Genomic DNA, 14,762 nt, shown 5'->3' on the forward strand with positions numbered 1-14,762 from the left:
TTTATTATTAAAATTTTAAGGTTAAAAATGTAAAGTAATAAATGGTCTATATGATATATTATAACATAAAAAAAATAAAGCATGCATTTTGTTCATACTTGGTGACCGAAACCTTAAAAAGAAAAGAAAGAAAGAAAGCTTAGGTATTCGACAACTTTGAAGCTTGATTAAGGTATGGACTTTGGTCGATTTTTTATAATTTTTACGTTTTTGAGATTGTTGCTTCGAGTACTACCCGACCCATACTTGAATTTTTGATTTTGGTGAATATTTTGAGTTATGCCATTGATAAATATTTGTGTTTTGTGATGTTTAATGATAAATTATGAAAGATGTGTTTTGGATTAATATGTTTTGTATTAGAGTTTTTGATGATTTTGAAATATTAGGACTAAATTGAAAAAAATAATAAATTGAAGGACTAAAATGTAAAATAAATGAAATATATGGATTAGTATGAGCATATGGATTAGTGCTACATAATCAAGCTCGCACACTTAGTGCTACATAATCAAACTCGCACACTTAGTGCTACATAATCAAACTCGCACACTTAGTGCTGTACAATTTAAACCCGCACACTTAGCGCCAATCTCATGATCATAAATGTTTATACCCGCACTTTTAGTGCCGAGATCAACAACTCAATACATCTCACCTCTTTTCTCTTCATCCAACACTTTCATCACCACATACATACATGTATATATATATATTTATCATTCCATTCAGCATCATTACATAGACGTTATGATCATTTAGATTAATACAAACTATATGCTTAATGACTTACTTTGTGTTGGGTAAGACGGTTCCAACTCAGCTACTAGATGATCTTTTCTTTGCCTTTGCTTGATTCTCCTCCTTTAACTCCTTGAGCTTAATAAATAAATCAACTAGTTTAGCCATCTTGCTAAACATTCATAATTCAATTACACATGCATATGTATGTTTGTATATTCAGCAACCATCCTCACTAATTACCCATTTAGTCGATTATACACATAATTAAAGGTAAAATCACGAATGGGCATACTTATGTATATATATATGTATATATACTTCGGAATGGGCATCACAATTAGATTTAACACCACCTTCATACTCAATTAGATGGCCGAATGTATGTATATATGTACAATGTCAACTATAACATCATTTAAACACCTAATTTCATCTCATGAACACTTGATCGAATTTTCCTAATCTAGCATATTTTCACATCTATTTGTAACATCATGTAAATCCACATATAACTACATTTCTTAAGTTCCACATCTTAATGCCCATTATAGCCACTCCCATAGTCTAAATCTAGCAACCGGCAACACTCACCTTTCCACTATGTTAGCCGAATACTCATTCTCTTCTTAGTCCTAAATTCGGCACCTCCAACAAAATAGCTTAACAATTTCAACTTTCATGCTAACATAACAAGCAACTTAACACATCCATATAACTAGCATGCTAATAGCATCAAGGTATCAACTAAAATATTTTAAGCTCCTTAGCCGAATCCTAACTCTCCAACAACCCCAAATCCAACCATGGGATAGATAAAATTTAGACTCATCACCCAAAGGTTGTGTAAACTTCCAAAAATATCATTGAACATACCTTGATCTAAAGGACCACCTTGGCTGAATCTTGCTTCTTCTTCTTCCTCTAGTTACGACAATTGCAAAGAAAGAAAACATGAACACTCCTTCTTCCCTCCTTATTAAGCATTCAAACTCCCTCATTTTCATGCCACAACATCAAACACTCCTCCTAGATACAAGCAATGGCCGAACTTCTTCAAAATTTTTCTCCCTTTCTTTTTCTTGGTTTTTCGGCTAGGAGATGGCAAGTATGAACACCCATTTTTTTGTTCACTTTCCTATTATTATTCCCATCATTTGTTAACCAAAAAAACATATTAAATTAGAATGAGTGGAGCATCATCACTCCTTTGCCGGCCACCATGTATTTTATGGGCAATTTGACATGCAAAGCCATGCTTCCTCTCCCTATTATTAATTACTCCTTATAATTCATCTATCATCTTTTCTAACTTCGTCAACTAGGTCCTTTTTGAATTAATTCACAATCCTAAAGCTAATATTAAGCATTTAATTTCTCATATATTCGCTGTCACACAAAAATTTATGTAATTAAAACACAAAAATAAATTTTTGGCTCGGTAATGTGGTCTCGAAACCACATTCCGACCAGGGTCTAATTTGGGTTGTCACAACTCTCCCCCACATAAGAAATTTTCGTCCCCAAAAATCTTACCAGTAAATAATTTTGGATATCGATCCTTCATAGAGTCCTCAAGTTCCCAAGTGGCTTCTTCAATTCCGTGTTTATGCCACAGTACCTTCACTAATGAGATTTTCCTGTTTCGTAGTTCTTTTACTTCACGTGCTAAAATACGAACTGGTTCTTCTTCGTAACTCAAATTAGATTGAATCTCGATCTACGATGGAGGAATTACGTGCGATGGATCGGACCTATATCGTCGAAGCATCGAGACATGAAAAACGTTGTGAATCCTTTCGAGCTCAGGGGGCAAAATTAATCGGTATGCAACGGGGGTCCAACTCGTTCGGATACTTCGTACGGACCGATGAACCTCGGACTCAATTTGCCCTTACGACCAAATCTAAGCACCTTCTTCCAGGGTGAAACTTTGAGAAATACTTTGTCTCCAACTTGATATTCAATGTCTTTTCTTTTCAAATCCGCATACGACTTTTGACGATCCGAAGCGGTTCTCAAACTTTCGCGAATTACTCGGACTTTCTGCTCGGCATCCTTAATCAAATCAACTCCGAAAATTTTACTTTCACTGAGCTCGGTCCAAAACAATGGTGTACGGCATTTACGACCGTACAAAGCCTCGTGAGGTGCCATCTTAATACTTGATTGAAAACTATTGTTGTAAGCGAATTCAATCAAAGGTAAATACCGTTCCCATGAACCACTAAACTCGAGGATGCAACATCTCAACATATCCTTAAGTATCTGAATTATCCGCTCGGATTGACCATCGGTTTGTGGATGAAAAGCGGTGCTAAAATGCAGCTTGGTACCCAAAGCTTCTTGCAATTTCTTCCAAAATCGCGAGGTGAATCTCGGATCTCTATCCGACACGATAGAAATAGGTACTCCATGTAATCTCACAATCTGAGAAACATACAATTCGGCTAGTTTATCCAATGAAAAATCCGTACGCACGGGGATAAAGTGAGCCGACTTAGTCAGTCTATCAACAACAACCCAAATCACATCCTTCTTACTTGCTGACAATGGCAGTCCGGACACAAAGTCCATTGTGACTCGATCCCATTTCCACTCAGGTATCATGATCGGCTGAAGTAATCCTGAAGGCACTTGATGTTCCGCTTTCACTTGTTGACATATTAAACATCTCGAAACAAAGTCGGAGATGTCCCGTTTCATACCATGCCACCAAAACTGAAGTTTCAAATCGTTGTACATTTTCGTACTCCCCGGGTGAATTGACATTCGGCTACAATGGGCTTCGTTCAGAATCATCGAAATGAGTTTTGAATTTCTTGGAACACACATCCGACTTCTGAACCTCAAACAATCGTCATCATCAATTTGAAATTCGGATTCCATATTCGGAATACATTCAGCCCGTTTTGCAACCAATTCATCGTTGACTTTCTGAGCTTCACGAATTTGATGAATCAATGATGGTTTGGCCTTTAATTCAGCTACTAACACATTGTCGGGTAGAACAGACAAGTGCACATTCATCGCTCGTAAAGCAAACAGCGATTTTCGGCTTAAGGCGTCCGCAACCACATTAGCCTTTCCCGGGTGGTAATCAATGACAAGCTTGTAATCTTTCAACAACTCAAGCCAACATCTTTGTCGCAGATTTAAGTCTCTTTGAGTCATCAAATATTTGAGACTTTTGTGATCCGAAAATACATGGCACTTTTCGCCAAACAAATAATGTCGCCATATTTTCAAAGCAAATACGATGGCGGCTAGCTCGAGATCATGGGTTGGATAATTTCTCTCGTGTGGCTTCAATTGTCTCGACGCATAGGCCACAACTCGACCTTCTTGCATCAATACGCAACCCAACCCGAGTAGGGATGCGTCACTATAAATGACAAACTCTTTGCCTGATTCGGGTTGCACTAAAATTGGAGCTTCAGTCAAATGAGTTTTCAGTTGATCGAAGCTTTTCTGACATTTCTCCGTCTATTCGAACTTAACATCCTTTTGAAGTAGCTTCGTCATTGGTGTGGCTATCATCGAGAAACCTTTTACAAATCGTCGGTAATAACCGGCGAGCCCCAGGAAGCTCCGAACTTCGGTAATATTTCTTGGAGGCTTCCAGTTAAGTATGGCTGAAATTTTGCTCGGGTCAACTCGAATACCCGATGCGGATACCACATGACCCAAGAAGCTAACCTCTCTTAACCAGAACTCACACTTACTGAACTTAGCATATAACTTCTTATCCCGCAAAATTTGCAACACTAATCTCAGGTGCTCAGCATGTTCGGTCTCATCTCCTGAATAGACTAAGATGTCATCAATGAACACAACTAAGAACCGGTCCAAATACTGTCTGAAGATCCGATTCATCAAATCCATAAATACCGCAGGGGCATTAGTGAGCCCGAACGGCATCACTAAGAACTCGTAGTGACCGTACCTCGTTCTGAAAGCAGTTTTGGGTACGTCCGAATCTCGAATCCGCAACTGATAATAACCCGATCTCAAATCTATCTTTGAAAACACTGAGGCTCCCTTTAGTTGATCAAACAAATCATCAATACGCGGTAATGGATATTTATTCTTTATCGTCACTTTATTCAGTTGACGATAGTCAATGCACAACCTCATGGTTCCGTCCTTCTTTTTCACGAACAATACTGGTGCACCCCAAGGTGAGAAACTTGGTCGAGCGAAACCTCTATCCGTCAACTCTTGCAATTGAGCTTTCAATTCCTTTAACTCGGTTGGTGCCATACGATACAGAGCTATCGAAATTGGCGTAGTTCCAGGTACAAGCTCAATACCAAACTCTACCTCCCGAACAGGTGGTAAACCCGATAATTTTTCAGGAAAAACATCCGGGTATTCACAAACCACCGGTACAGATTCGGGTTTCTTTTCTAATTCTTTGTCATCAAGTACATACGCAAGGTATGCTTCGCACCCTTTTCTTACATATTTCTGGGCCGCTGATATTACAGCTGGCAACCCCCTTAAGTCCGTAGACTCAACTCGGATTATCTCGTTATTTGCGCACCTCAAATCAATAGTCTTGCTTTTGCAATTCACAACCGCATCATGCGCGGTCAACCAATCCAAACCAAGAATAACATCAAATTCGTCAAACGGCAAAAGCATCAAATCGGCCGGAAAACAGGATTCTCGGATTATTAGAGGGCATCTCTTACACACTTTATCAACAAGTACGCATTGACCCAAAGGGTTTGACACTCGAATTACGAACTTAGTAGACTCAACAGGTAGAGTCTTACTGGATGCTAAGGTTTCGCATACATATGAATGAGTAGAGCCAGGGTCAATCAATGCAATCACATTAGTATCAAAGAGAGTGAAGGTACCAGTGATGACGTCGGGGAGGATACCTCCTCTCGTGCGCGAATGGCATATGCTCTAGCAGGAGTACGGTTCTCGGCTCGAACAGCCGTATCAGAGGCCCCTCTCTGACTACCACCCTACCTCCTAAAATTCTCGGTGGTCTACCTATAGTTGTCACTCCACTAGGTCTTGCACCTTGAATCTTAATCTTCTCATCAAGCTCCGTGCAATCTCTAATGAAGTGGTCCTTCGAACCGCATCCGTAACAGGCCCTGTTAGTAGACTTACCCCAACATTCACCTAGGTGTCGTCTCCCGCATTGGGGACATTCAGGTTTCTCTTGACGATTATTGCCCACACTAGCTACCGAAGTAGCTCAGGAGTCCGTTGATGGTCGTGCTCTGATGGAAATTCCCGCAGTCGTCCTCGACTTATTAGTGTCCTCCCTGAACTTCTTTACAGCTGAGAACGGAGCTTTACCCGTCGATCTTTTACGATAGTCTCTAGCTTCAAATTTAGCCTTCTTCTTCTCCTTTCCAAGTTCTTCCGCCTTGCAGGCTCGTTCGACTAGTGTTACGAATTCTTTTATCTCCAAAATACCCACTAGTAGCTTTAAATTTTCATTCAATCCTTCTTCGAATCTTTTGCACATAGCAACCTCATCAGCTACACACTCCCGGGCATACCTACTGAGTCTTACGAATTCATGTTCGTATTCAGATACTGTCATACGGCCTTGCTTGAGTTCCAAGAATTCCTTACGCTTTTGATCAATGAACCGTTGACTAATATATTTCTTTCGAAATTCCGTCTGAAAGAAGTCCCAAGTTACTCGTTCGTTTGGGACTATGGAAATCAGGGTCCTCCACCAATAGTAGGCTGAGTCCCGCAACAAGGATATAGCACACTTTAGACATTCATCAGGCTTGCATGACAGTTCATCAAACACCCGAATGGTGTTATCAAGCCAGAACTCGGCCTTTTCAGCATCATCAGTAACTATGGCCCTGAACTCCTCGGCCCCGCGCTTCCTAATCAAGTCTACAGGTGGCTTGCTCAGCCTCACAGGATCAGCGACTGATGGCATTACGGACTCTTGGGGTGGATTATTCAAATTCGGGAATTGTTGGACGGCCGGATTGGTTTGGGCATATTGCGCGACCCACTCATTCATCATGGTAAAGAAGGCTTGTTTAGCCCCCTCACCTTGATTATTCGCAGATGACTGAGGTTCAACAGGCGGTGTCCCTTGTGCAGGAGCAGCCGCTACACTTTCAATGTCATCCGCCAAGGTTCTCTCTACACCGGGATCCATTTACTAATCAAAACATAAATTTTAACCGTCAGAAGTCATCACACATTTAAACATTAACATTCGACATGTATAGCTAGACTCATACGTGCTATGGTAGTCCTAGAACCGACTAAACCATAGCTTCGAGTACTACCCGACCCATACTTGAATTTTTGATTTTGGTGAATATTTTGAGTTATGCCATTGATAAATATTTGTGTTTTGTGATGTTTAATGATAAATTATGAAAGATGTGTTTTGGATTAATATGTTTTGTATTAGAGTTTTTGATGATTTTGAAATATTAGGACTAAATTGAAAAAATAATAAATTGAAGGACTAAAATGTAAAATAAATGAAATATATGGATTAGTATGAGCATAAGGAAGATTCGGCCTAACTATGATGTGGTGAGATTTTGTGTATTTTGTGTTTTGTGCAATTAGGACTAATTTGTAAAAAGTATGAAATATTAGGGGTAAAATGGTAATTTGCCCATTTATGTGTTGTTGGATTAAATTGAATGAAATTGTGTATAAATGAGGTTAATTTGAAATTATATAGATCAAGAACAAAAGAAATTGGACTTGGATCGGGGAAAAATAAAATTAGTTGAATAGCCAATTTACAACGGTCGTCAATATCCGAGGTAAGTTTTTAAACAATTAAACATGTAACACCCCGAACCCGAGACCGTCGCCGGAGTCGAACACGAGGTGTTAACAGACTTCAAACCACTTATTTGACATTTCCCAGACAAGCTGCCAATCTGCATACTAGTCGCTTTAAAAATCATATCTTGAGTTCTGAAACTCGAAATCCAGTTTCGTAAATTTTCCCTGGAACTAGACTAATATACCTATATGGTAGAATTTTTGTAGAATTTTTGGTCGGGCCAATTAGTACTGTTTATTAGTCAAAGTCTCCCATGTTATAGGGATCGACTACACTGACATTTGCGCATTACGACTTGGATATCTCCCTGCACAGAGCTTCAATACCGATGCCGTTTGTTTCTATAGAAACTAGACTCAGAGAGGAATCTGTACATATATGGAATGACTTCTAATTATCTCTGGTTAATTTATAATTAATTTCCAAAGTCGGAACAGGGAATCCAGAAACCGTTCTGGCCCTGTCTCACGAGAACCTGAATATCTCTTAACATACTGTCCATAAGATCATTTCGTTACTTCTATATGAAAATAGACTCATCAAGATTCGATTACATAATTTATTCATTAATTAATCCCACCCTTACTATTTTTAGTGATTTTTCAATCTCACGTCACTGCTGCTGCCAGCATCTGTTACGAAAGCAACTATGCCTATTTCGTGATTTCTCCTTGATCTAACTAGTAATTCATCATACATATCACCAATTATGATCATGACTAGCCATGCCAAAGGCTAATGTCAAACATCTCCCTACTACACTATTGCCATATCATGAATTTTAACACCAAAAATAATCAACCATGACATATGGCATAAAAAGGTCGAATTATCAAGATTTACGACCTAACGTTATGAAACCAAACCCAACCGAACATTTATGCCATTTTCGCATGGCTAAAAGTTTACATACCAAAGTTCAAACACAACATAATAGCCTATACATGCCGAAATGTTCTCCTAAGCTGACTAAGAAGAAAGTACCAAAACTTGCTAGCCGGTGTGATGACTCTAATGACGGCCCGATCACGCAAAAAGAGACGAGTCCAAGAAACCTAAAATAGGTGACAAGGAAACACCGAGTGAGTGTATAACTCAGTTAAGTCATAAGCAATGCACTACCATCCATTAATAACATTATCACAAGAGGAAGCAAAATGGAACGAGGCTAGTTACTCCATCCATACCGAACCATACCATAGTTCCTCAAACCTATCGGTTCAATCTCATACCAAGTCATGCATTCACATTCCATATACTAATCAATAGGATATTCGAGGCATTTTCATACATCATTTTATTTTCGTTACAATCATACAACTAAACGACCTTTCACCTATTCCACGATAAATCTTATGTACGTGACTTCAATTATAATTGTCACATAGGTTCAAACTTACCAAGCTCAACTTCAAATATAAACATAACGCCTATTGGTCACGAACTCAAGGTACTTACCCGATCCGCTGTCCGTGATCGACTCAATAATGTCGCACACTTAGTGTTCATAATGATTCAAAAGTATATATTAAGTCCGCACACTCAGTGCTATATAATCAACTCGCACACTTAGTGCTATATAATCAAACTCGCACACTTAGTGCTACATAATCAAGCTCGCACACTTAGTGCTACATAATCAAGCTCGCACACTTAGTGCTACATAATCAAACTCGCACACTTAGTGCTACATAATCAAACTCGCACACTTAGTGCTGTACAATTTAAACCCGCACACTTAGCGCCAATCTCATGATCATAAATGTTTATACCCGCACTCTTAGTGCCGAGATCAACAACTCAATACATCTCACCTCTTTTCTCTTCATCCAACACTTTCATCACCACATACATACATGTATATATATATTTATCATTCCATTCAGCATCATTACATAGACGTTATGATCATTTAGATTAATACAAACTATATACTTAATGACTTACTTTGTGTTGGGTAAGACGGTTCCAACTCAGCTACTCGATGATCTTTTCTTTGCCTTTGCTTGATTCTCCTCCTTTAACTCCTTGAGCTTAATAAATAAATCAACTAGTTTAGCCATCTTGCTAAACATTCATAATTCAATTACACATGCATATGTATGTTTGTATATTCGGCAACCATCCTCACTAATTACCCATTTAGTCGATTATACACATAATTAAAGGTAACATCACGAATGGGCATACTTATGTATATATATATATGTATATATACTTCGGAATGGGCATCACAATTAGATTTAACACCACCTTCATACTCAATTAGATGGCCGAATGTATGTATATATGTACAATGTCAACTATAACATCATTTAAACACCTAATTTCATCTCATGAACACTTGATCGAATTTTCCTAATCTAGTATATTTTCACATCTATTTGTAACATCATGTAAATCCACATATAACTACATTTCTTAAGTTCCACATCTTAATGCCCATATAGCCACTCCCATAGTCTAAATCTAGCAATCGGCAACACCCACCTTTCCACTATGTTAGCCGAATACTCATTCTCTTCTTAGTCCTAAATTCGGCACCTCCAACAAAATAGCTTAACAATTTCAACTTTCATGCTAACATAACAAGCAACTTAACACATCCATATAACTAGCATGCTAATAGCATCAAGGTATCAACTAAAATATTTTAAGCTCCTTAGCCGAATCCTAACTCTCCAACAACCCCAAATCCAACCATGGGATAGATAGAATTTAGACTCATCACCCAAAGGTTGTGTAAACTTCCAAAAATATCATTGAACATACCTTGATCTAAAGGACCACCTTGGCCGAATCTTGCTTCTTCTTCTTCCTCTAGTTACGACAATTGCAAAAGAAAGAAAACATGAACACTCCTTCTTCCCTCCTTATTAAGCATTCAAACTCCCTCATTTTCATGCCACAACATCAAACACTCCTCCTAGATACAAGCAATGGCCGAACTTCTTCAAAATTTTTCTCCCTTTCTTTTTCTTGGGTTTTCGGCTAGGAGATGGCAAGTATGAACACCCATTTTTTTTTTGTTCACTTTCCTATTATTATTCCCATCATTTGTTAACCAAAAAAAACATATTAAATTAGAATGAGTGGAGCATCATCACTCCTTGGCCGGCCACCATGTATTTTATGGGCAATTTGACATGCAAAGCCATGCTTCCTCTCCCTATTATTAATTACTCCTTATAATTCATCTATCATCTTTTCTAACTTCGTCAACTAGGTCCTTTTTGAATTAATTCACAATCCTAAAGCTAATATTAAGCATTTAATTTCTCATATATTTGCTGTCACACAAAAATTTATGTAATTAAAACACAAAAATAAATTTTTGGCTCGGTAATGTGGTCTCGAAACCACATTCCGACCAGGGTCTAATTTGGGTTGTCACAAAACATCATTTATATTGAATGTAATCTGGTTGAATATGCTGTTTTGGAATCTATAGATTCATAAAAGAGCTAGCCGAATGTGTTTAAGTATAGAAATATTGTATTTGAGTTTAATTTTACTAAGTTATATCATTCGAAAGTCCGTGTGATTGATATGAAATATTTAGAATTTTTTATATATAAGTTGTGTACAAAACAGCTTTGTAATAGTGATAGTCGGGCTTTGAGTCTAGCAAGCCTTGTGCTGGTGATTATAATCGGGCTTCATGCCTAGCAGGTTTAATGCCGATGAATAAATATCAGACCTTGGGTCTAGCAGGCCTTGTGCCTGTGTGTGATTCAGGCTTATGCCTAGTAGGTTTTTGTACCGGTGATTTATTTTCAAGCCTATGCCTATAAGACTTCACATTGATGTGGAAATTGAGCATGTAAGTTGATCTAAATGATCTTGTATATTCGGCAACATAGGTATGTACATATGTGATGATATATTGAACTTGTATATTTGTCCACATGTGATGTTATATTAAACTTGAATATTTGACTACATGTGATGTTTTATTGAGCTTGTATATTCGATCATATATGATGATATATTGTACTTGTATATTTGGCCATATGTGATGATATAATGAACCTTGAGTATTCGGCCATACAAGTAAGTATTTATAAGATGATATATTGGATCTTGAATATTCAGCCAAATAGGTGTGTATATATGTGATATTATATTTGATCTTCTATAATCGACCAAATGAATGATGTTGGTTTATAAAGTTGAGTTTAATTCATGAGTATATATGTTTGAATGTAAGCATAATTGAGACAGTGTTATTTTGAGAATGAAAAGTTGAATAATATTATCCTAAATGAGAAATATTAGTATTTGGCCAAGGTAATTTATTTGTGTTAAAGTATAACATTAATGATACAATTCGGCTTGTTTGAAATGTTTTGATTATTCATTTGAGTTGTTTAATTTACTTAAAGCTTACTAAGCTAAATTAGCTTACTCTGTGTGTTTTTGTTACTCAATTTTATAGATTTTGGTTGTAAGTTACGAGCTCGGGGATCGTTATTGAAGTCATCCACACTATCATCAACCTTCGGTATTTTTAAAAGTCTATTTTCGAACTTATAGCATGTCTAGGCTAATATATACTTTGATCAACCTTGGATATGTATAATTCGAGCCATGCGAATATGGTTTAACTTCAAAGTTTGGACTTGGTTATGTTTGGTAATGGCTTAATCCGTTTTGATTATAATGTTATATGAAATGAATGGTGTATGTGATTGGTTCTATATGCTTTGAAAATAGCTTGAAATTGATTGTGGTTGATGTGTCGGTCATGGTGTGTATAATTTATCATGAGTTTGTTTAGACGATTCGGCTTTGGTTGAGTAAGAACAAAGTATATATATTCATGGTCGTGTAACTAACTAAAAATTCGACTTAAGGCAAGTGCACTTATTGAAAAGTAGTATAGTTATGGTGAGACTAGAAATATCATATCCACGAGGACTAAAAGTACTAGTAATTACTATTTTTTATTATCTAGCCTAAGAATTAAAGTGTGTTTTTAAACTAAAACTATTTATCTAATTAACTAAGATTACGACAAAGGTGAAGTTTGGAAAATACTTTAGGAAAAACCGATGGAGAAGACAGTACCCAAGGAAGAATCCACTTAGACTTCACTTATTACTTCTGAATTAGACAATTTATTCACTTAACTTAATCCGTAGAAATCCCTAATTTATGTTAATATCTCTCTCGAGAATAAGAACAACTAACTTTAGGTTGATTAATTGAAATCTCTTTCTAATTAAAACCCCTATTGTCGCATTAACTCGATATATGGATTCCCTTATTAGATATGACTCTAATCCAGTAGATTTATGTCGTCCTATCTCTAGGATTGCATTCAAATCCACTTAATTATGGATGATCTACTCTTAAACAGGGACTTTTGCTCCACTAAAGAAGCACATCAAAACCTGAATTAATACCCTGGAATATTAAAACAAGAATTTAGAACTCATAATTAAGAATAAGAATAAGAATAAGTCTTTATCATATAATTCAAATAGTAATAAGATTTGTCATAGGGTTCATCTCCCTTAGGTATTTATGGAGTTTAGTTCATAATAATAATGGAAAACATCTTAAAGTTTGGAAAACAACAAAACATAAAGAAACCCAAAGAAATTCTAAGAAATTGGATGGAAATCTTCAGTCTTGAAGTAGATCCTGGCTCCGAGGTGATTCCGATGGCTCTTCGCGAGTATTTTCTGCCTCCAACTCTGTGTGTCCCCTCTCATCCTCTTCTAAGGTATTTATATAGGCTTTAAAATGCTTTAAAACTCTCTAAAGTGCCCTTTTCCACATAGAACTAGGCTTGGACTCCGCAGGGACACGACCCTGTGCCACGCCCGTGTGATGTGCGCAGGCCGTGTGCAATACTAAGTTGGTTCTTAGTCAACATGACCATGACATATGGGCTTGTATTATACCCGTGTCACACACGAGCGTGTGGATTACCCGTGTGGAAGTGCCTAGGCCATGTGCAGCACTTATTTAGGCCCAATTTGTCCGTTTTGGCCCGTTTCTTGCTCTTTTTGCTATCCTAAGCTCTCTTAAGTATAAAACATGAAATTAAAGGATTAGGAGCATCGAATTCAATAAAACTAAGGAAAAATCATCCATAAATACGTCAACCATGAGGTAAAAATATGTATATCTTACGATTTATCAAATATCCCCACACTTAAGCATTTGCTTGTCTTCAAGCAAAATCCTCAACTTACAATTAAAATAAGTTCTTCTCAACTTATAATTCTTACTAATAATGTTCAAAATAATCCATAAGTAATCATACATTAAGAGCTTAACTATAAGAACATTAAAGTTTCAAACAATCTAAATCGAGCATTTCAATCATAAAATTATAGGTATGCCCCTTTATCTAAGTAATCACCTTTAATTCCAAATTGACAAGGTTGACATGCTCACTATTGATTCACTCAAACCACTCAAAGTGTTTAGGGTTTAATAATTAAGCACTCAATAGTCAAACATGGAAAGTTATTACCATAGGCTTGCATGAAAATCAAATCTCCACCACTATAATAAAATGATACACAAATCAAAAGGTCTTTAACAGGGTTGTAATAGGGCTTGGGTTAAAGGTGTGGATAAAGGCTGAAAAACAGGGTTAAAATCGAGATTAATTTAACTAAATTACCAAATTTAGAAGAGTGGGGCTAAGTGCTGAATTACAAGAGAGTGTCAGAATTTAGACTATCTAAAGTAAAAAATGTGAGCTTCTTTTTCATAACATAACAACTTTAACTCATCCAAGCTCTTTAGAACAACATGTAACTGTATGAATATAAATATACGTCTTTTTTTTAATAATAAGAACAAATAATGGAATATACATAATAATAATTAATTTAGCAACTAGAATGAACAAAAAAGAAATAGGTACTAATCAAATTAAATCTCGATAAAAAAAGTCAATAAAAAGGGAAAAATTCTTAATGAATCAAAAAGGGTTAAGTTATGGGTTAATATTAAGGGAAGAATTCAAAAAATAATAGTTAAGGCTCAAAGGGGTTCATTAAGGGTCAATTATGTGGGTAGGCTTTTTATGGGGTAGATGGGTTAAAACCTAGGTGCCTTTATCATTTTTGTATATCAAATCAAAGGTGTGGTCTCAACATGTATAATCAATACAAGTTCTAGAATAACAAATCAATGTTGACACACTCATAACCAATAAAATCAGTGAGCAAGAAAGATATAT

The sequence above is a fragment of the Gossypium hirsutum genome, chromosome A08 (genome assembly GCF_007990345.1).
Source record: "Gossypium hirsutum isolate 1008001.06 chromosome A08, Gossypium_hirsutum_v2.1, whole genome shotgun sequence".
Taxonomy (NCBI): domain Eukaryota; kingdom Viridiplantae; phylum Streptophyta; class Magnoliopsida; order Malvales; family Malvaceae; genus Gossypium; species Gossypium hirsutum.